Raw genomic sequence first — 24489 nt, forward strand, 5'->3', positions numbered from 1 at the left:
ATATATACCATCTCTTCTTTATCCATTCATCTGTGGATGGACATCTCAGCTTTCCAGTTTGGCTATTGTGGACATTGCTGCTACGAACACTGGGGTGCATGTGCCCCTTAGGATCACTATATTTGTATCTTTGGGGTAAACGCCTAGTAGTGCAATTGCTGGGTTGTAGGGTAGCTCTATTTTTAGCTTCTTGAGGAACCTCCATGCTGTCTTCTAGAGTGGCTGTACCAGCTTGCATTCCCACCAACAGTGTAAGAGGGTTCCCCTTTCTCTGCATTCTTGCTGACATTTGGTGTTTCCTGTCTTGTTCATTTTAGCCATTCTAACTGGTGTGAGTGGTATCTCATTGTGGTTTTGATTTGTATTTCCCTGATGCCAAGTGATGTTCAGCATTTTTTCATGTCTGTTGGCCATCTGTATGCGTTCTTTGGTCTGTAATTCTCCTTTCTGATGGGGGCTTCGTCTGGGTTTGGGATTAAGGTACTACTGGCCTTATTTAATGAGTTTGGAAGTTTTCCTTCCATTTCTATTTTTTAAAACAGCTTCAGTAGAATAGGTATTATTTCTTCTTTAAATGTTTGGTAGAATTCCCCTGGGAAGCCATCTGGACCTAAACTCTTGTTTTCAGGGAGGTTTTTGATTTCTATTTCAATTTCCTTGATGGCTATTGGTCTGTCCAGATTTTCTATTTCTTCCTGTTTGTTTTGGTAGTTTATAAATTTCCAGAAATACATCCATTTCTTCCAGATTGCCTAATTTGCTGGCACATAGCTGCTCATAATGTGTTCTTAAAATTGTATTTCCTTGGTGTTGGTCATGATCTCTCCTCTCTCATTCATGATTTTATTAATTTGGGTCCTTTCTCTTTTCTTTTTGATAAGTCTGGTTAGGGGTTTATCAACCTTATTAATTCTTTCAAAAAACCAGCTTCTAGTTTCATTGATCTGTGCTACTGTTCTTCTGGTTTCTATTTCATTGATTTCTGCTGTTGCCCTATTGTGTGCACACAGGCTCGGCTCCTCCCAGGGGAGGCTCCCTCCCCCTGCTGTTAATCTTCTGATCTCTCCCCTTAGATTCACTTCTCTGCACCTCCTACCTTGCAAAAAGTGTTTACTTTTCTACTTGTATACAGAGTTCCAGAAATTCTTTCTTACATCTCAGGTTGAATTCATGGGTGTTCAGAAGGATTTGATAGTTATCTAGCTAAATTCAAGGGACTAGATGATGACACAAGGTCCTCTACTCTTCCATCATCTTGCCTCTTCCATTTCATAAGAGTTTTTTTTAAGATAATCAAACATTCTATTTGTGGTTGCTTTTACATGTCTAACTTGTGTACTTGAAAATTATATATACCACTTAACACAAAGACTATATTCCTTCCTTTCCTTCATGCCAAAGGAAGAGAGAAAAAGGAAATAATTACTATATATAACGATATTCCTTTTTGAAAAAGGCTAAGATAAAAACAACAGTACAATTTTTTTTAAAAAAGATTTTATTTATTTGACAGAGATAGAGATGGCATGAGCACAAGCAGGGGGAGCGGCAGAGGGAGAGGGAGAAGCAGGTTCCCCACTGAGCAGGGAGCCCGAAATGGGGCTCAATCCCAGGACCCCAAGATCATGACCTGAGCCAAAGGCAGACACTTAAGCAATGGAGCCACCCAGGTGCCCCAACAGTACAACTTTTTAAAAATAATCAAATCATCTTACTTTTACTTATTACATAGAGATAATACTATGTAACTTTAAGAAACTTTAGAAAAATCATATAACTAGGTATATGATACATATGTATTATAGAGGGAAAGCTTAAAGAGAGCTAGAAAAATACAATAATTCATTTTGGAACACAATGAATGGTAGATATATCTGTGGGTATAGTTATATAGATCCTCAGACAACATTCATTTTAAAATAAAATTGCTTAATACTAGGAAGAAGAGAGATTTTTCAGTCAATGCATTATCTTTTTCCTTTCCAGTCATTCCTCAAATAAGAATTCTTTCACAGAATGTTAGAGCTGAAAGGATCCTTAGAAACCATCTTCAAGTAGCTTTCAACATGTAGTATACCTCAACCCTTGCCCAGAAATGCAGGGTCGCTTTTGGATGTGATAGTGACTGAAATGCTACTGGCATTAGGGATGCTAAATACCTGTAATGCACAAGAGAGTCCTTCATAATAAAGAATTATCCAGCCCAAATGTCAGTAGTATACCCACTAAGAAATACTGACTTAATTCTCCACTTTGAAGATGCAGCCACTTAAGCCCAGAGATGTTAAGTAACTTACTCAAGGCTACACAGCTGGATGAAGAACCCAGGTTCTGATTCTCTTGTTCTACTCCTCTTTCAATGAATAAAATGTCAGTAGAAAAACACAGAAAACCAAGAATCAATTATATGTTAATACATAAAACATTGTCAAAACATTGGTCATACATTAATATTTGAAATTGAAGTAAAACAGCAATTAACTAAAATATTAATATCCTTTTCAAATTGCTCTTTTTCCAAAGAAATAATTTCCTTTCAGATAAATCATTTTTTCAAAAATCCATCACAGTTAAAAGAAAGAGGAGGAAATCAACTGACTTATGGTTACCAAATAAAACATTTTTGGAATGGGAAATTACATGGTTTCTGATGGTTTCAGAACTTAATACCCTATAGTCTAGCACTAATCTCTTATAACCCTGAAGAAATTGATCATAGCAAAAAGAGCACTGAACTAAAATCCAAAGGACTCGACAATAATCGTCACTCTGATGTATATGTAACTAGTTAACAAATCTTGAACATGTATGTCACAAACCTCTAGAACTATTCCATATTACACAAAATGAGTTTAGGTCCTGTGATCCTTTCTAGATCTAAGATTCTTATTCTATATTTTTTCCTTATTGCATAACAAGTAGGGTTTTAAAAAAATACAGGGCTATCAACTAAATATCCACAAAAAAGCACCCTGCAGTGAGCAGGGATAAAACTAAAGATTGAGTCTCAAAAGGTGGTCACTGACAGGTTGAGTTCTAATATTAATTTATTGTTCAGCAGTACCTTACCTCCTATTGATATCTGTCATCATCTATAGAATCATTATCATTCCTTTTCCCCTACATTGCACTAAAAATGAAGATTAAGTAAACAATCTTCAGAATAATTCAAAACTTAAAACTTTATTCTTAAAAAGACATTTGCTTTGGGGTGCCTAGGAGGCTCAGTCGGTTAAACATCCGACTCTTGATTTCGGCTTAGGTCATGATCTCAGGATCGTGAGACTGAGTCCTTCATCGGACGCTAGGCACAGAGCCTGCTTAAGATTCTCTCTCTCCCTTTCCCTCTGCCCCTCCCACCCCCACACTCTCTCTTGCTCTCTCTCCAACAACAACAAAAAAGACATTAGCATTAAACACTTCACATACACAGAGAAGAAAAGCTTTTAATTTTAAAATTACATCAGAACTGGTCAAATAGAATTTACTGTGGGATTTTTTACAGAGAATGTACTAATCTGTTAATGTGTGTATGTATGTATACACACTATGCCTCTACATTTCTCTTAAGTTCTTACAGAATGGTCTTTGCTCTTGACAGTATATATACATCCTAAGAAAACTGAGTAGCATTTAACCTTTATTCTTACAAAATTTCAATTGTTCGGTAAAATATTTTTGATACCTTTTCATACATGTGTTATACTTCTTAAGCAATATATCTCTATTAAATAGCAATCAAAATAAATAAAATAGGGACAGATAGTTATTTTTCTCTTTCCTTCCCTTTGTCTCTCTCTCATACACACACACATGCACATGCACATAACATAATTCCTCCAACTAGCACATGCAACACAAATTAGATATCAAGCTGTATGGAAGCTAAATCTAAAAAAAAATTCATGAATGACCTTAAAATAAAATAAGGCTTTTAAAATATTCAAGAATATATTTTAAAAATGTATTTCCCTGAAGTTTAGTTACTTAAATACAGTTTCTCCTTACAATATTCTGGAGATTTTCCTGTGTGTGCTCCTTTGCATCCTAAAGAAATGCATAATTTGGGGGCACCTGGGTGGCACAGCGGTTAAGTGTGTGCCTTCGGCTCAGGGCGTGATCCCGGCGTTACGGGATCGAGCCCCACGTCAGGCTCCTCCTCTATGAGCCTGCTTCTCCCTCTCCCACTCCCCCTGCTTGTATTCTCTCTCTCGCTGGCTGTCTCTATCTCTGTCAAATAAATAAATAAAAAATCTTTAAAAAAAAAAAAGAAAGAAATGCATAATTTTTGTTGCTTCTTATGTCTCACTTCCTTGGTTATTTCAACACATTTTTTTTCTGAGAGAGACTGAGCACGCGGGGGTGAGGGGAGAGGAGCAGAAGATGAAGGAGAGAGAGAATCTTAAGAAGGCTACACAACCAGCAGGGAGTCCGGCACAGGGCTTGATCTCAGGATCCTGAGATCATGACCTGAACCAAAATCAAGAGTCGGATGCTTAACCGACTGAGCCATCCAGGTGCCCCATTTCAATAATTTCTAAAATATGTTATTTAAATGTAATTAAATATAAGTGGTTTTGTGTCTTGTTAAGGTTATAAATTTAATCCTTCAGTTATTAAACATGCAATTATTATTCCATCCACAAAGTCCAGGATTAGATAATAAAAATAAATACTCTGTAGACAGTCTAAAACACTGGTGCAAAAAACAAAGGTTATCATTATAACCAAACAGGCAAGAAGTTCTGTCAAATAGATGCTTTGCTCTTTGCAATAACATCTGACAATCAATCAATTCTGTTAAGATTGTACTATACCAAAACTATCAGGGGTCTTTGCTGATGATACCTTCTTCGCTTGCTCCACAATGGCAATCTCAGGTTTGGGATATCTGCATGCTAAAAATATTGTAAAATCAAAACGTATTCAAGTGATAAAGTAAATAAAATATGTATAAATAAAAAATGTATGTGAAATTTTGAAGTGAAGCACTTTGCACAGTAGTGTGGGGTCATAAAAATGACAATGCAAGATGAAACCATAAAGTCTTAATACCAATGGGGTGAATTACAATCATTCTGTGACCTTTAAAATTTTTTCAAAACAATAAAAATTCTCTTGCCAATAGTTATGAACATTAAGGGAAATTTAAAATAGTAAAACTAATGTATGATCACTTCTCATTTCTTTGCTGCACTTTCATCTTTTTGTTTAATTCTCTTTTGATTACCCATTTTTTAAACACATCTCATGATTTATCACTATGAGACAAGAAGACAATGCAAACTACACATTTTGCTATCTATGTGTGAACTCAGTGAACAACAGATTAAGTAGTGACCAATGACTGAGAGACTGAAAGAGTGTTATGATTGGTCATGATCATGATGCATATCTGTTGTTACACACTGCCTTGTGGATGGCAAAGTTTGTATTTTATACAATTACTCACAGTTAATATACTGTAATAAATAAAATTTGAACTGTGTTGTTGGGAACTGCTGTTATGTAACTAATACATAGTCACTGAAATTGGTGCATTTGGGAACCATGCAAAGCAAGGAATGCTTATAATAATAAAAAATGGATTATTTAATGAAATGGGCAAAAATCCAGGGAAAAAATAGGTCATTAGAATTTCATATATGTTATTTTTCTACATATATAAATTAATGGAAAATAAAAGAGAACAAGGTTCTCTTCCTTAGAAGTTAAATGTTTTCCACTTAAATCACTTAATTTACTATCATTCAAATATCAGTGAAAGAATAGCTAATGTATAATGAAGCAAGGTTCAGTAATTGAATCTTACGTCTAAAAGTAAAATAATTTTATCATAAATCATCTGGTAAAGCTTTTTAAAATGTGCATTCATTGCTGAAAAAAAGGTCCTCAAAGGTTACTTAAAACAAAAACAACAACAAAAAACAAATCAGAAAATAGTCCCTAATTTCAAGGATATACAAACATACAGAGATGATTAGAGAAGAAAAAAATAAATATAAGTTCCAAAAGGGAAGAATTGTAGCCTTGAGAAGTGGGAGACAGCCTCCAGGAAGAGGTTTAGAGTCTGGCCTTAAAGTACTGCAAGGATTTAAATAAGTGAGGGGAAGAAGGTTTCCCTTTTCCTTCCCATACAATTCAGTCTCAAAGTCATAAGGTGGGAATCAGTGAGGTAGGCATCTGTGTGGGAGGCAGAACAGGGTCTCAGAGCTCAAGGGGGAGAAAGGAAGTATTCACATGTGGGGTCAGTCTGGCACAACCTGTCAGAACCCAAATAGGGTGAGAAAGTCTTCCTCATGGTAAAAGAGAGGGGATGTGTTCAGGGTGTTAGTGCTAGAGGTAGGGGGAGAAGGGCATCTATATAGGAGTACGTTGGCAATGGTGGTGAGGGGATATCGGTGACATGTAAGAAGAGTGATCTAAATAATAAATATATTAAAGGTAATGAGAGTCAGGTATTCTTTCATCATAGAATAGAGTTAGAAATACAGGCACAGAGAAAACTAGAATGTACACTGTGGTGCTAGATCAGAATTGAAGAAATTGCTATGAACTCTCATAATATAGACAGATAAACAGAAATATAAATGATATTTATTATGTATATAAATACATATATTCATATATTCACTAGCCCTGTCCACAGTGGGGGCAGAAATAGCAATACACTAATAGCTAGAGCACATCTAATGCCCAGATCTTGGCTTCTAAATACCATTCTACCTATACTAAAGAAACCAGGGCTCCTTGTAACAATGGCTGATTCCAGAGCTAGGGCAAAAAAAGTCTAAGAGGAATCTGGAACATCTTAATGGTGCCAGAAAATAAGTAAAAAGGAAATGTTCAAAGAGTAATGGGGATATGTCAAAAAGACAAAGAAGCTAGCTTGAAGGGGTTCCCATTGGTGAAATATGGAACAATTAGAGGATTAACAATGATAGTAATTAATTATAAACCATTAAATAGTAAAAGACTCCATAAGTATATACTGATATAAATTAGTAATTGAACTGATAAGGGAATGAAATATTTTATAGACTCAAAAGTACCTCCACACAAAATATTTATTAATTACCAAAAGGAAAATAACTTTATAGTAGGTAAGTCAGACAGATACCACCTTTGTCAAATGTTCAGAGAAAATGGTTACCCTGGAAATGGTTAACACGACCAGGGACAAATCAAAATCATGGGCAACTGACAGAATGAAAAAGAACATAACACCACTTCTATGATATTCCTGCCAAAGATGCAAAACTGGAATCTATTTGTGAGGAAAGAGATAAAACTACATTGAAGTACATGCTACAAAATAACTGGTGTGTAATCTCAAAAGTGCCAAGGTCATAAAATCCAAGTCTAAAACTGAGGAACTCTTCCAGATGGAAGGAAATTAAAGATATGTAACAACTAAATGCAACATGTGACTTTGGACTGGATCATTTTGTTGTAAAGGAACATTATTTGGAGAACTGAAGAAAGCGAACTACTTCAAAATATTTAGATGGTAGTACATATTACATTATGGCTATATAAGGCAATGTTCTCATTTGTAGGAAACACAAGCCGAAGTATTCCAGTTGTAGTGGACACTGCAATGCATAGTCAGTCCTTAACTGCTGGAAGTCCTGCCAAGAGACAGCTCTCAGTGGTCAGTCATCATAGGAGATGGCCTCAGCCAAAGAATGTTGCCTCACCCAAGGCTCTGCACCCTGTCCATGTCCAATAGCTCATTTTTACAGAGGTAAAAGCAGCTCACCTCTCACCCGGCTCAGAACAAAACTGAAGTATCAGAACAAAACTGTGGAACTCTCTACAAGGTAAACTGAGGCTTCCACTGAGACTGCATCACTTTACTTGTACCTATACCCAAACCTACTTCCTTCCCTTCCCTTTCAAAGGTGAGGATTTCAACAGCATTCCCCAATAAACTTCGTGCATGCTCATCTTTGTCTCAGAGACTGCTTCCCACAGAACTCAACCTACGACAGAGATGATATGGCATCACGTCAGCAACTTATTCTCAAATGACTCGGGAAAGAAAAAAAAAAGCTCATTGTACTATACTTGAAACAGTCAGATTTGTTACATAAATATATGGAAAGAGATAAATCTGAGATTGTTTCAAATTTTATTTTTATTTTTTTTGAAGATTTATTTCTTTGAGAGAGATAGAGAGCGCGAGCAGGGGAGGGGCAGAGGAAGAGGGAGAGAAGCCGACTTCCACTGTGCGTGGAGCCCAATGTGGGGCTTGATCTCATGACCCTGAGAGATCATGACCTGACCAGAAATCAAGAGTTGGACGCTCAACTGACTCGGCCACCCAGGCACCCCATGTTTCAAAACTGTAAAAGCAATACAAAATTAAGTAGGGAAAACAGAGGAAGAACAACAGAATGAAGAAAAGCAAAAGAAAAAAAATAACACTAGAGGCACGAACACTGAAGAAATGAGACTAACCAATGGACAGTATCTTAAAGATATTCATGGAAAATGAAATAGATGAACAAAAAAGAATACATCTATTACAGTATTTATAACCCAAAAGTCATCATTGTAGAACTATAAAATCAGTGTTAATGATTTACAGTTTTGCTAGTATCTTTAAGAAGCCCCTTTAAGCAGAAAAAAAGCTAGGATAATGTTTTTAAACCATAAGACCTTTGTCACAAACAAATACAAAATTCTGCCAGCTCACAAAATGTGCCACATCTTACATTATTACTCTCACGTTTGCCTGTTTTCTTTCATAATTCAAACATCCACATGACCTCAACTCTTTCCAACCTTAAAAACAAAAACACCTTCTATAACCTTGCTACTCAATGGACCAATAGCATTGAAATCACTGCAAACTTGTTAGAAATGCAGAATTTTAGGTCCCACTTCAAACCTACTGAAACAGAATCTGCATTTCAATAAGAGTTCCAGGTGACTTTATATATACATTAAGCTTTGTGAAGCAGGGTTCTAGTTTCCATTGTGGGATGTAGAAAGCTACAAAGAGCTTTGTTCTCACCATTAGGGTGAAACAAAGTCACACTAAATTCAAATGCATGACTTATTTTAAACCTATCACAGAACTCAAGTCACAGAGCAAACAACAAGAGGCAGGCACCTGCAAGGACAGAGGGGACATTAGCACTTGCTTAGTTGGGACAGATGCAACCAGATACCATAAGAAGAATATAGCCAGCACAGTAAGGAACAAGTGATGGCAGAGTAAGGGCTGGAGGGACAGTGCGAAGGTGCAAGGTATGCATAAACTGGAAGAATCCGCACCCTCTTGCAGGTTCTTTGGCCAGAAATCCCACCAGATGCAAAAAAATGTGAGAGAGCCCTAATAAAGTGTTCGTTGTGGTGCAGACCTAGAGGAGGGGAAAAAGTCATGCAGGAGGAACATGAAGCTCTACCTAGATCCTTTTTCAATCTGTCCCATGAGTCAAAAGCCTTAAATTGTAAGAAGGGCAAAAATACTATTACCCTTGGGGCAGGTACAGTGACCAACTGTCCAGTTTGCCCAAGACTGTCTCAGTCTTAGCACTGAAATTCCACATCCCAGGAAAAAGTGTTCCCCCTATCCCTTAGGCATTTTAATTTGAAAAATAGTTTTCAATCATCTTTTTGATTTCTATGAAAATTTTAATGGAACTGCAGAAAAAATAAAACAAAAGATTGTTGATAACTTGTAAAAATCTGTAACTTGTAAGAATGTGAAGTTCTGAGGAAATGAAATAGCTAAAGTTTTATGTAAAGATAATAAAACACAGAATTTCGGTTAAGATATACTACAACTGAAATGTGTTATAATGTTAAAAGCTGGTATTTTGTAGGTACTTGTTCTAAGAAAATACAGATAATATAAAAATTAAGCAAATCTATAAAAAAAGTTTCCATTAGTAAAGTTTGAAGGCATAACATACAACACAGTTTTCAAACAACGCTTATTTTTTTTAAAAAAGATTTTATTCATTTGAGAGAGAGAAAGAGAGGGAGAACAAAGAGTGAGACTGAGAGAGAGAAGCAGACTCCCAGCTGAGCAGAGAGCCCCATGTAGCACTCGATCCCAGGATCCTGGGATCATGACCTGAGCCAAAGCAGCCGCTTAACCGACTAAAGACCACCAGGTGCCCTCAACTGCTTATTAATTTAATCTTATCTTGGTATATGTGAGTCATTTTTTTTGGTACCATCTGAAATTGGGCTTTTGGAAATTTGAATTCATATAGCATGAGAATAATGTCCCCGATGGACTAGAAGTCTATAGGACTGTAAGAAATGAGTATACTAGTAACATATATTTAAATTAAGTTCAGACTTCTGACCTATAAGAGATAATCTCAGATAAACTTAAGCTACTACCCAACATGTCCTGCCCTCCATATCCAAAGTTCCCTTTAAGAGTTAAATCCTTCTTGGGGCACCTGGGTGACGCAGTCAGTTAGTTAAAAGTGTCCGACTCTTGGTTTCAGCTCAGGTCTGATCTCAGGATTGTGGGATCAGCACGCATGGGGCTCCACACACAGTGTGGAGTCCACTTGAGTTTCTCTCTCCCTCTCTCTCTGCCTCCCCCTCTTCCCTCCCTCTCTCAAATAAATAAATCTTAAAAAAAAGTTCTTCCTTATTGATACTCCTTCTTCGGCCAACTAAAATCTGACTTCTCCCCACAGAGTTCTTATAAGACTGCTTCTGATAAAGACCTCAGTCTCTTTTATGTTTTTAAATCCAACAGACCTCTTCTTTTTCCCCACAGTCTTTCTCTTACTTGACCTATCTAAAGTATCAAATTATTCCCTCTTTCCTGAAATACTCTCTTCTTCACTTTTCTTCTGGGATACACTATTCTTGATATTTTTCCTGTCTTTGTGAACATTCCTTCTTCGTCTACTCCTACTTCTGGTTCTTATTTCTCTTCCCCTCCATTAAACTTTGGTGTTTTTCATAGTTCTCTCCTGGATCTTCTTCTCTTTTCACTCTAATCTTCCTCGCCTTAGTTGCTAACTATAAGCGTAGGATTCCCAAATTTGCATCTTACCCTGGAGCTCCAGGGTTCATACAGCCAGTTAACTATTGGATATCTTTATATATGGTTATCTCACAAATACCCAATACCAAAGAAGCTAAAAATGAATGCACCTTCTCCATTCCAAAATCCACTTGAGACCTTGCATGGTCCCTTCCATTGTAAAGAATATCACTATCCTGTCAATGGCTCAAACCAGAAATCGGAGGACCATCTTTGGTTCACCTTTTTATTTCATATCCTGTCAGCAAATACATATTCTACTGTTCAGTTAAATGCTTTATCATTTAACTCCTAAATAAACTCTCTTGAATATGTCTACCTCCTTCCAACCTTATTTCTACTAGCCTCGTTCGGGTCTCTATCATCTTTGATTTCTGCGAAATTCTTCTAATTTCCTTGCTTCTGCCTCTAGTCTAATGCCCCTACTATCCCTTCTTTGTGCTATACACAGAGTGATCCTTCTAAACTGCAAATATGATGGCATTATTCATGATAGTTTACCTACACAGCCCTGCGAACACACCCTTGATCCACCCACCTCCTACTGAGTTCTAGATTTTAACTTGAATGTTACTTTCTGTAAGGTAACATCATCCCCTCTGCATTTCCCAGCTCCCCAGTTACCCCTCCAATGCACTTCAACGGATTCTAAACCCTATCACAGCACTTAACAAACTACATTATAATTTCAAGCTAGCCTATCTCTATCCTCTCTAAAACATAAACTTCATAATTTTAAGAATCCTATCAAGTGCCTCAATAATGTTGAGCAAGTACACAGTAGGACCTCAAATTATTAAATAAAAAAATTTTAATAAAATGTCAAGCACTAAAATGGCAAAAATTGGCATGAATTTCTCTAAAATTTTACCTGGAGGTTTTGTAATTAGAAGTAGTTACCCAATCAAAAATAACATAAATGATTGCAAAGTTGTATAATTAGGTTCCACAGGAAATTACAAACCAAGTGGAAGACATCTCTCTAGCATTTAAGGGAGTTATACTCGTTTTATAGGATTTTTTTAAAAGAGGAGATTTAGTATATATTCTAAAATACACTACAAAGCTGGTAGAGATATTAGAGATCATGTAATTAAACCCATGTTATAGTTATGAGAGAAAAATCCTAAAAAATAAGTGATTCATAAGCCCAAGGTGTTACTTCCATTATGGATAATGGACTAGTAGAATTGAGATATATATAAAATACAGTGTAGTGGAGCAAAAATTTCCTGTCCTCTTCTAGGTCCTTTTAGCTAGACTAAGAATCAAATTGACATGAGGCATATTAACAGAAGAAAATAAAATTTAACTTTATTATGTATAGGGAATCCACACAGATGTGGTGGTTCAGTTGATTAAGTGTCTGCCTTCGGCTCAGGTCATGATCCCAGGGTCCTGGGATGGAGCCCTAGGGGGCGGGCTCCCTGCTTAGCAGGGAGCCTGCTTTTCCCTCTCCCTCTGCCTGCCACTCCTCCTGCTTGTGCTCTCTCTCTCTCTCTCTGTCAAATAAATAAATAAAATCTTCAAAATTAAAAAAAAAAAAGAAAAGAAATTTTGAAAACAGGCAAAATGATGTATACATGTCATTCTGAACTAAGAAAAAAAGGGTAGGGATCTGGGACTTCAAAGAGAATGAATGCAATTTACAAAAAGATTAAAAAGTAAATATTTGGTAAACAAACGTTTGCTGGGCCACTCAGAAACAATGGGACACCGACCTAGAGCAAAGGTTCCTCCCTGTCTACCATACCTAGCTTATATCATAGCGTAGTTCTCTACGGTGATAGCTTTCTTCCTGGAGCAGGTCATCTATCTAAATTTTTAAGGCAGTTGTGGGGGAGGTAAAGAGCCTTACCTGAATCTGCTGGGTTTTAATTGCTTTTAACTCAAAAATAATCTTCATGCCAAAGTGGCCCATCATGGGGCAGCCTGCCCTTTGCCCCTATAACACACACACACACACACACACATGCTTCATGCTATTAAAACAATTCCTTTCCTTTATACTACATACTATAATTAATGTCCAAAATTTTCAATAAGTAAGTTACAAGTAAGTGTAGGGGTCAGCAAACTATGTATGGCCTATAGGTCAAATCTAGCCAGTTTTTTATATAGCCAGTGAACTAAAAATTATTTTACATTTTTAAATAGTTGGAAGAACAGCTCTCAACCATTCTTATCAAACACTGAATGGCTATGGAAATTTGCTGTGGCTATGATAATATTTCTTAAGGAATTCAACCCAAAACAGCATTTATATGCGAAATGTTAAACAGTAGTACTGGGAGACAACTAATGTTTTTTGAATCACAAGTAATGTTAAGCTGCTTTATATACTTCCCTTACTGTTAAAAGTTAAAACGAGAGGCAAGATCTTCGCTTCCACACAAATATGTAGCAGTTTCATTTTCCCAGCTCAAACCACAATTCCAGCAGCATTCTTGAAACCTCAATGCAAGATCTGTATCTCAAAATCCATTTAACTGTGCAACTGAGGAGTTTCTACCTACCACAAATTGGAAAGCATTAACCTACAATGTAATATGTGAAAAAACAAATATCAGGAGAAGAATCTAACAGAATTCCATAAATGTTTTCTAAGCAATCAATACGTTCACTTAAAATCATAGGCTTACAGACTGATGCCAATATTTGGAGGTACCTAACCATGTGAAAAAGACATTTTCAAAGATGAAATATATAAAATCTCATTATAGACTGGCATTAACACATAATATCTGCAATCAAGTTTGACAATAAGGAACACTAATATTGAACCCCAATTAAGCTAAATGTTATCCTCCAAGAATTCCACCTTCCCCATTAGAAGACTTATATTAAAAAATTGTACCTAAGTACTTTATTATATTTTTAATTTTGCCAATTAAAAAAAACTATGGAAATTGTTTTCTCTCTTATATAAATATTATATAATACCCTCAATTTTGCATTTTGGTCTCCAGTGCCTAAAATATTTACAATCTGGCCCTTTAAAAAAAGTTTGCCAACATCTGCTCTGTAGAGAAGGTAAGTATTTTTTTAATTTCTAAAAGACTAATACTGAAATGAAGACTAAGTAATGTTTTTAGTAATTCTCTATTCAACCTATTCAAGTATGTCCCTCCACCAAAGAGATGCTTTCAAGGTCACCGGTAACCTCCTTGTAAACAAATTCTCTTACTAGCCCTCTCAGCAACATACATCATAGCAGATCATTTCCCCATTCTTCACTTCAAAACTCTTTTGCTTTTCCTATTTCACTGGATGCCACTCCTCACAGCTCCTACTCTTCTGACTTTGAAATTCTGGAGCTTCATAGTCTCAATCATGGGCTTTTTCCTCTTTTATATCTAAAGGTCAGCAAACAGTTTCTGTAAAGAGACAAGATTCTAAATATTTTAGGCCTTTAGGGCCGTTATGGTCTCTATCACAACTACTCAACGCTGCCATTCTAGCACAAAAGCAGCCATAGATAACATATAAATGGATGAGGGTGGCTCTACTGCAATGAACTTTCTTTCCTACCAGAGTGGCAAGCTAGATTTGCCTGTGGCCCATAGTTTTCCCACCCCTGATTTAGACTCTCACCTTGGGTGCCCTCCTCTCTCCCATGACTAAGTAGCATCTACATCTGCTGACACCCACGCTTACATCTGCAGCCTCAATTTCCCCTATGAATTCCAGATTTATGTGAATGCGCGCGCATGCGCGCGCACAACCACACACACACACACACACACACACACCCCTAATCTATTTTTCTCCAGTCTTCTCCCTGGCAGTTAATAGCACCACCTTTCACTCAATTATTATACTCAGAAACTTGAGTCATCACTTACTATTTCCTTTCCTTTAATTACCCATCCTTTTCTAACTCATCAGCAGTCCTATCAGTTCACTCTCAAATATACATCTTGAATCCATCTCCTTCTCTTCATCTCCATGGCCGCCTAGTCTAAGCCCTCAACAGCCCTAGCCTAAACTATGGCAGTTTCCTAAGCGGTCTCCTAGCTTATGCATTTGTACCCTCCAGTTTGTTCTCTAAAAGCAGCCAAGTGAGCTTTAAATTCCATTTCTTCATTCTTGTGTTTCAAACCAGGAATGGCCTTCATACAGTTTATCTACAAAGGCCCTGTCTAATCTTGCTTTTTACCTACCTGCCTATCTCATCTCATTCATGCTCCCCTTTGTTCATGCTTGCCTTCTGTCAATTCCGACACTGTGCCAAGTCTCTTCCTATCTCAGGGTCTTGGTATTTGCTTTCCCTTCTTCTAAAAATGCTCTTCTTCCAATTCTCTAAATGACTGGCTTCTCCTCAATCCTCTATTTTCAGCTTAAATATCACCTACAAAAAGGCCTTCCCAGATCACCTTATCTAAAGAAAGTGTCATTCTGTTTATTCAATCTAATAGCACATACTACCAACAATTATCTTATTTACTTTATTGTTCATACTTTCCTTTCTCAAAATTGTAAACTTTATGAGAGTACTTTGCCAAATTAATTCTCTGATATACCCCCAACACCTAGCACAACTTCTATTATATGATAGGTACTGTAACAAATATTTGTTAAATAAATAAATTTTCAAAGCTGGAAAGCTTTCCTATGAGTAGTGTGTTACATATTTAAAAATAAAAATCAAACAACTCACTCAAAAAATTTAAGGAAAATTAAAATTAGAAATTTGTGGGGGGTGGTGCCTGGGTGGCTCAGTTGGTCAAGCATCTGCCTCCAGCTCAGGTCATGATCCCAGGGTCCTGGGACTGAGTCCCACTTGTCCGGCTCCCTGCTCAGCGGGTAGCCTGCTTCTCCCTCTCCCTCTGCTGCTCCCCTTTTTGTGCTCTCTTGCTCTCTGTCAAATAAATTTTTTTTTAAAAAATAGAAATTTATGTCAGAGGTCCCAAATACTAGTTTTCTGACTCTTCCAAAATTCTCACATATAAACTTTATAAGGTTTATAAACTTTTTTTGCATATTGATTTTACTTTGACTTCCCTTATTTTCAAAGTAACAATGCCATATTTGCTTTTCTATTGAATGTTGTATATTGTACAAATATACAGAAGATAGACTAAGGCATGTTAACCAGCACATGAGACTTTACTTTTATTGAGCATCTGAGGTGCTACTTTTTTTTCCTCATTGTGTGTTAAAAATCCCAAGTTTGAGTACCCAGAAAGGTGCAATAAAAAAATAAATTAAAAACTACTCTGACACACAGGTTGTAGGATCTTGGGCAAGCAACTCTGAGACTCAATTCCTTAGTCTATAGAAACAAAAAATTCCTTCTCTCTCTGAGAGAAAATAAACAAAATAATTACCTGAAAATTCACTTAGCTCAGTATGTCTGTCACATAGCAAATACTCCATTAATTGCTAACTAATGGTAGTAAAGATGATGTTAGCAACAGCAATAGTGGTAGTAACAGGATGTCTTCTATAAAATAAAGAATCATTATACAATAGAAATTCAGAAGTTGTGTTACAAAATACTAGACTGTTTCTACAATTTTAAATGTTTCTAATAACACAGTGTACTAAATATTCTACCCTAAAACTCAGACAGGAGACAGAAAATGTAAACCAAGTAAGGGCACATTCTAATTTAAATTTCCCTGAAACTTTAAAAACAGTTCATGTCTCAGTTAATTACCTTTTATGTGCTTAAAACAACAATCCTTTGAACAGTCATATCCAAGATGTTAGCAAAAAATACTCACAAGATCTTCAGTATAAGATTTGAGGAGTTGAAGATCAATAACAATGTGATAAATACAACTGGTTAGCAAGAGAGCAGTGGTCTAATGACCTTGAAGTGTCTATCAGGAGTAAACCCTATTGGGAAACACAGGGGGATGAGAAAAAGAAGAGAGACTGAAAGAGAAAGAAAGAAAAAAAAAAAACAATATGGAAGAGTGACAAAGAGTAGGCATTAGAAACAATAACAGAGATATCAAGAAGCAGACCTCCTTTACATAGCAGAAAAGAGTTTAACACAACCACAAGGGATGAATGAGAATAGAATTGTCTGAGGGCACCAGGGAGTGGGAGGAGGGGCTTATAAGCCCCACACATTCACTATCACTATGACAGAGTCTAAAAAACATGCCAACTGAAATGGCACAGTGTTCTGGAGGCATTTGGTGTGATGACTAGTATGTCTACAAATAGAAGTAACCCCACAGAAAAGTATTAAAATACAGTATATAAAGACACTGACATCTGGTTGAAGCTAAATTGTGCTCATTACACTTTTACTAAGGTAGAGAAAAATGCAGTATGTTCAAATATGCCACTACAAAAAGCCATCAAAGTAGAGCTCAAGGGAAATGACGTCTTGTTACCTGTAATGTCCTTTGCCTAGAAGAGTCTCTCATTTACCAAATGATTTGGGGTAACTAAGTTATTATATTTTAACATACAACTACTTGTTCTTATATGGTTGTTTTCATTAACTTAAAACAGATATAAACCTATGAGTCAAAGACAAGGCTAGAGTCCTATAAATCTACATACTAATTAATTCAGCTGAATTGAGCAAGATGCTAATAAAATCTGCACTCAGGGATTTAGTCCCTATTTGTTCCAGTTAGCTCTACACTATGACATGCCAAAGAAAACCAGACAAGAGTGTGGTTATGCAAACTCATCACTATTTTTAGAAAACCTGAAGCAGGGATGCCTGGGTGGCTCAGTTGGTTAAGTATCTGCCTTCGGCTCAGGTCATGATTCTGGGGTCCTGGGATCGAGTTCTGCATTGGCCTCCTTGCTTGGCAGGGAGCCTGCTTCTTCCCCTGCCTGCCACTCCCCCTACTTGTGTGTTATATCTTTAACAAAAAAGAAAACTTGAAACAATCTTCACTAATAATGGTTCAATATCAGTCATCCCAACACGCAAGAACACCCATTATCTTTAGTTCTACCTAATTTTCTGGATAAGCCTATAAATTACAGACCTATTATTTCAATTTTCCTATACATAGATTTGTTTATAAAAATCTGCTTCTCATAACTGCTATAAAAATAAGCAATAATGGGGCACCTGGGTGGCTTAGTCATTAAGCGTCTGCCTTCAGCTCAGGGCCTGATCCCAGGGTCCTGGGATGGAGCCCCACATTGGGCTCCCTGCTCCGCTGGAGCCTGCTTCTTCCTCTCCCACTCCCCCTGCTTGTGTTCCCTCTTTCGCTGGTTGTCTCTCTCTGTCAAATAAATAAATAAAATCTTAAAAAAAAAAAAGTAAGCAATAAGTAACTACTGAGGTGGACAACGCCAAATTAATTGCTGGTGAGTTAAACTTTTCTGAAGCCACATTTTCTAAGAGTCTAATATTTAGAATTTAGTCAAGAACTTAGAAGTGAAGAAGCAACACAATGAAGGAAAACAATGATCACAGAACTCATTTATTTGATAGAGAAGTGAGGAGTCTGATATGGAGGTAAGGAGTTACTTCTCTGTCTTTATCCAGAGACAAATAAATGTAAAATAAAGCAATAAGCTTGAAGCACAGAGAATATGCTGATAATAGCAAGTATCAATGGATGAAAGAAGAGAAGGAAATATAAGGCAGAGGACTGAAGAAGACATAGCCTTCAGATAAAGCAATGGCTCTCCACCAGGGTAATTTTGCTATACTCCTCCCCTTACCCCAAACCCAGAGTCTCCTTCAGGGAATATTTGGCAATGTCTAGAGATATGACTGGTTGCACACTGGAGGTGAGGAAGGTGGGAGGGCACTACTGGCATTTGGTGGATAGAGGACAGGGATGTTGCTAAATATTCTCTGTGGAGGACTGCCCCTGCAACGAAGAATTATCCAGCCCAAAATGTCAATATTGCCAAGGCTGAGAAATCTTGATACAGAAGAAGGAGTCCTATACATCTCAAATATAAAAGGAATTACTGTACTAGCACTCAGCATGCTAATGGTATGCATTAATAGAGAAAGATAAAAGAGATTCCAACAGAAATTATTAATGTTTTTAACATACTGATATAAAGGAAAAAACTACAATTATTAGGTACGGTTATCTACATGGAATGCTCCTAATTTCCCTTCCTTGAATCTGCACTGGTCTTAGTGATTTGCTTAACCAACAGCATGCAGTAGAAATGACATTCTGGGACTTCCAAGACTAGGTCATAACAAGTCTGTGGCAGGCTAAAGAATGGCCCCCAAATATGCCCACATTCTAATCCTCTAACCTGTGAATACCTTATTTTATATGGCAGAAGAGATTCTGCAGGTGTCACTAAATAAAGGATTTTGAAAGAGATTATCCTGGGTTATCCAGGTGTACCCTAAATGTAATCATGTGAGTCCTATAAGGTGGAAGCAAAAAGGTAAATGAAGGAGAGGATGATGTGACAACCAGAAATCAGAATGATGTGGCCAGGAACCAAGGACTGCTGCAAGCTGGAAGAGACAAGGAACAGATTCTTCCCCAGAGCCTCCACAAGGACCGAGTCTTGCTGACACTTTTATTTTGGCCCCTTAAGTCTCATTTGTCAGTTCAGACCTCTAGACTCTAAGAGAATAAATCTATGTTGTTTTAAGCCATCAAATTTGTGGTAACTTGTTATAGCAGCAACAGAAAACTAATACAAAATCTTACAGCTTCTACATAGCCCTCTTGGAACGTTTTCTCTGTGAGCCCTGACTACTTAATCACTAAGTATTAGAGTCATCTCAAGAATGTTGTGCTAGTGAGGTCATGTGCATTTACTCCGGTCAACCATTCCAGATGAGCCCAGCTTCTAGCCACCTCCACCAAAGTACCAAACATGTGAGTAAAACCATCTTGGACCTTGTGACCAGCACATCTGCCAGCTGAAATTTATGAAGTGACCTCCACAGATACCACATGAAACAGTAAGAATCATCCAGCCAAGCCCTGCCTATATTTCTGATGCACAAAATCATGAAATGTAATAGAACAGTTGCTGTTTTAAGTGACACATGACTCTGAACATCAAGGTATATGTGAGTGATGATTAGAGATTATCAAATAGCACATATCCATTTTATAATGGAAGGAAAAAATCCTATTTGTGTTACTTATTTTCTGCTGGCAGTAATCCCTAGTAATAAGACTACTCCACTATGCCAGCAACTCTAAAATATTCAGAATTAAGTTTGTTAAAATATACTGCTGTAATTAGGTTCTTTCCGTAAGGGTAAAATAACTGATTGTAGCAAAGCTTCATTTAACTTATCTGCGCCCATAATACAGAAGCTCTCAGCTTAAAAAAAAAAAAAAAAGCGCTCAGCTTCTTAGAGATCTCTCATTCTTCCTAACTCAATTCATAGTTCATATCCTCATCCTGGTTCTTCCTCTCTTGCTGGGTCTAGTGTAAGCTACACCTTATTCCTCTTTTACTGTTTCAACCAAGGCCCTGAAATATCTTTATTCACATATCTTAATTTGGAATATGAAACGTTTTCTTGCTCTCTTTTTATCCTCTTTGAGCAAAAGCCACGATTTTCTCCAATTCACTCCAGAAACCAATAGCTTAACTGAGTTGCTACTTTCTCACATTACCATGGGCTGAGAAAAATGAGGATATTCTTGTTAAAGAGTCTAAGATCCCCACTGAATCAGAACTCCATGAAAAGTCTTGTTTTTAAGTGTTCTAAGTATCCACTTTAATATCAGATTTTAAACTTCCAGCCTTTCATTTTGCCAAAGGCCTCTTGTTGTATATGGCAAGTTCTCAAAATGAAACATTCTACCTTAAATAATCACAAAAGGCGAGAATTACAAGATCAAGTTTAGAATTATATGGTGTATCTATACAGATGTAGATAAATGGCCAAAAAACAAAAAAAGCAAATTGAAAACGTACACAATTACCACTTACACAGAGAAAGAGAAAAAAATGCAGGCTGATTAAGATCTAACATTAATAGAAAAACTGCTCTGTTCACCTCCATACATTTCTTATCTACTATATGTAAAAGAAATCTCATTTTAAAAATATCTGGAGTACACACTTAACAAAAATATTCCCTTAGAACCTCCTTTCTTCAAATCATATCCTTCATTGTGCCTCCCCCAAAGCCAGCTATTATCTCTCTATGTAATCCTCCAATAAACATTAATTTTAACACCTTTAAGTAAGTGTGGAAGGCAGCCTCCAAGATCGCCCCCAATGATTTCTACCGCCTGTTATTTGCACCTGTATGGTAACCTCCCGCTATGTATGAGGACAAAAGAAATGGACTATCTCTTCTAAGATTGGGTTATAAAAGATTGTGGCTTCCGGCTTAGGCTCTTGCTCTCTCCTATCACTCATTCTGGGGGAAATCAGCTACCATGTTGAGAATACTTAGGCAGCCATGTAGAGAGGCCCACATGGCAAGAAACGAGACCTCCAGCCAATAGCCATATGAGTGAGCCTTCTTGAAAATGGATCCTCCATCCCCAGGTAAGACTTCAGCTGATGCAGCCCCAGCTAAAAGCTTGATTCAAACAACTTTGTGAGATACCCTGAGTCAGAAACATCCTACTAAGCCTATACAAGATTCCTGATCCCCAGAAACTGTCAGATAAAGCATGTTTGTTTTAAGCCACTATGTTTTAGGGTAATTTGTTATACAGCAATGTGTACCTAATACAATAAGCATTGCCTATTCTTCAAAAACCAAACTCATATGTTTTAAAAGTAAAAAAAAAAATTATTAAATAGAAATAGTGATTGTAATAATTGGGAGAAAATTTGTTTTTAAAATCTTGGTTAAAATTGAAGGCAACTGTAATGTCAGTTTGCCAGTCCTACTTATAAAAACAATGAACCAACAAAGCACTATCAGGAAAATAGGGACTGTTTCTGGAAGAATAGAGATCAATCAGGTTGAGTGGGAACACAACATCAACTTTTTTAAAATTGGGAAGGAAATCATTTTGTAATTTAAAAATCACAATATTCTATTTAACTACGATAAGATATCCCACTAAGCTTGTCTTATCTATTTAGAATCATGTAAAACTTTATCTTGTCACAGATCATATCACATGCCTACTGATAAACACATAAGAAAGATAAGGGCAAATGTACCAAATTTCAACAATAGATTTCCCAAGCATATCAGAGCACGGATGATTTTTTTTCCTGTAATGTTTCCATACCAAATGAAAAACACTTGTTTCGATTATACAAGCACACTTTCCAAGAACACGTAAGATTTCCTATAATAAGAAACAGTCCTTTTAACATAATTTATTTAATTAGAAAATGCATTTAGTGCACATACATTTAGTACACGAGTCAGGTATTTTAAAGCATCCAAAAAGTAATAATAAAAGAAAAACATAGGAGTTTTTCATTTGTTTGATGGGGGGAAAATGATTTCAGTAATCTCCATAGGAGCTGTATGTATTGATATTGAACACAATAAGGAATACAAAGACTGTACTAAAAATTAAAGCAGCAGCATCAGTAAGTATCATCTGAATCAACGGGCAATAATTTAGTCATCATTACTGGCAAAAATAGTTGATTTAAACTTTGAAGTTCTTTAGCTTACGAATAGGAGATAAGCATTTGACTACCACATTGTTTCCTACATTTCTGCCAGTTTATCTTGAACAAAGAAGACAAATTACTAAATTCTCTCTCATATAACTTACATACTTATTAAGTTTAATTGATGCTAACTGATCTCCACTGACTGAAGCTTATAGGTCCTTTCCAAAATATTTAAAACCGTGTCCAATTTAAAATTATCTTCATTGGAAAATGGAGCGTCTCTACTGCAATACTACTGCCACGTGCTAAAACAGTAAGGTATGAGGTAAAATTTATCCAACCACAGGATTTGCTTTTCAAGAACTGTCATAAAATTATATTAATAGGGCCCTGCAAAGTTGTAACAATGTTAATGCAGAAGAATTTCCAAGAAATTACTTAGACAAGGCCAAATGTATGCTCAAATAGTGTTGTCCACGGAGAAAACATTTCTAAAATTAATATTACAGCATATACGACTGGCTATATTGTTTTCCCAGGAGCACATTTTCAGAACTGAGTATTTTTAAACCACACAATGAGTACAAACATACCTTACAAATATGCTAGTATTCCATTATTGCTTCATATAATGGCATGATTGCACACTTAATAACTGAACTGATTACGATGCTACATTTTTCCCTTAAAAGCTTTGTGCACAGATGATATCTGGAATATCCGGTACTATAAACTGGTCCACAATTTCCTGAATGTAGAAAAAAAAAGCAATTCAAAGGCACAACTAAGAAAAAGTTTCCAAAGAAGCAGTGCAGGTAAGTCATGCTTACATGACCTTCCTTCATTCCTGTACACAGGCCAAAGAAACACTTTAAAGTGCCTCTGGCAAATCAAATGCCGTGTTCCAATGAATGTACTCTAAACTTAGGAATCTATGGGATGTTTGTGTACCTATCAACTTTGGGGAGGGAGGTAAACTTTTTTTACAAATGTCAAACACATCAGAATGTAATATAAAATAGCAATGTATTTTGTCTGTACTACTGTATTTAGACTGCAAAAATATCTTAAGGTGGAATTAATCACTTACTCCTTTCATCCTTTTGATTTTCTGAATTCTTAGCTTTTTCACCTGCACTCAAATTCAGACCTAGGGCATTCTGCACTGGTTTTAAAAATATCCTATTTTAACATGTTAGCTTAAAAATGGCCTTTCACCGTTCCACATTACTTTAAAGCAGAAGTCTGCTTTTCATTGTAGAGCCAGACTCCCAGAAAAATACCTTCTTATTTACTTCATTCTTTCAACCTCTGGGGAAACAACAAAAACTGGAGTTTAACTTGTGCAGCGCCGAACCTAGAGGGGCTTGCAAGTTACGTATCTGCAGTTGTTGGTTTGATCCATTCTTTCCATTTCCCAGGAAAATGTTTCCTTTGGCTGCTTAATTTAATACAACTAGATATGTGTGCAAACAGACAGCTGAGAGCATCTGTGCCTTAGGAAGCAATTCCCCTTCTTTTGGACACCCATACATCTTGGTTTGATAACCTTTCAAGAAAGTTTCTTCCTGCCTCTCGGGTTTGCAGCACTTCTCAAGCAGGCACTGCATGCCACCTGCGTAGCTGCACGTTCACAAGAAAGCAGCAAGGGCTTGGGGGGACAGGAGGGCTAGGGAGGGGAGGCACACAACAAATCAAAGCACAATCAAAACAGTATCGGTTGACAATCTGGGCTGAAGCTCGGCTTCTGAGGCTGGGGAGGAACCAGCCAGGCGTCGATCCGGGCTGCCTGGCACGATCCGCGCCTGTCCTACCTGCCCTGGGGACACTCAGGGGGCGGAAGGTCTCCCCCCCACCAACCCCCGCCCCCCGGGCCCGGACGTCCCAGGCGCGAGGCCAGGCGCGAGGCCAGGCGGGCGAGGGGAGCCGGCGGCAGGGGTCCCTGGCCGAGGGGCTGGAGGCTCCCGGGGCGCCGACGGGGGCGG

The 24489-nt window shown here is 37.1% G+C and overlaps 1 protein-coding gene across 1 annotated transcript in view; it reads right to left on the minus strand.

Moving 5' to 3' along the window:
- TMEM65 (transmembrane protein 65) overlaps positions 1-24483 on the minus strand; it is a 117525-nt gene extending 93042 nt beyond the window's left edge. Inside the window, exon 1 of the mRNA XM_034668592.1 lies at positions 23098-24483. The gene's annotated coding sequence lies outside the window, so the exon portion shown is untranslated. The remainder of the gene's footprint in view (positions 1-23097) is intronic.
- Positions 24484-24489: the final 6 nt, after the last annotated feature.

Source organism: Ailuropoda melanoleuca, chromosome 9, assembly GCF_002007445.2.
Source record: "Ailuropoda melanoleuca isolate Jingjing chromosome 9, ASM200744v2, whole genome shotgun sequence".
Classification (NCBI taxonomy): domain Eukaryota; kingdom Metazoa; phylum Chordata; class Mammalia; order Carnivora; family Ursidae; genus Ailuropoda; species Ailuropoda melanoleuca.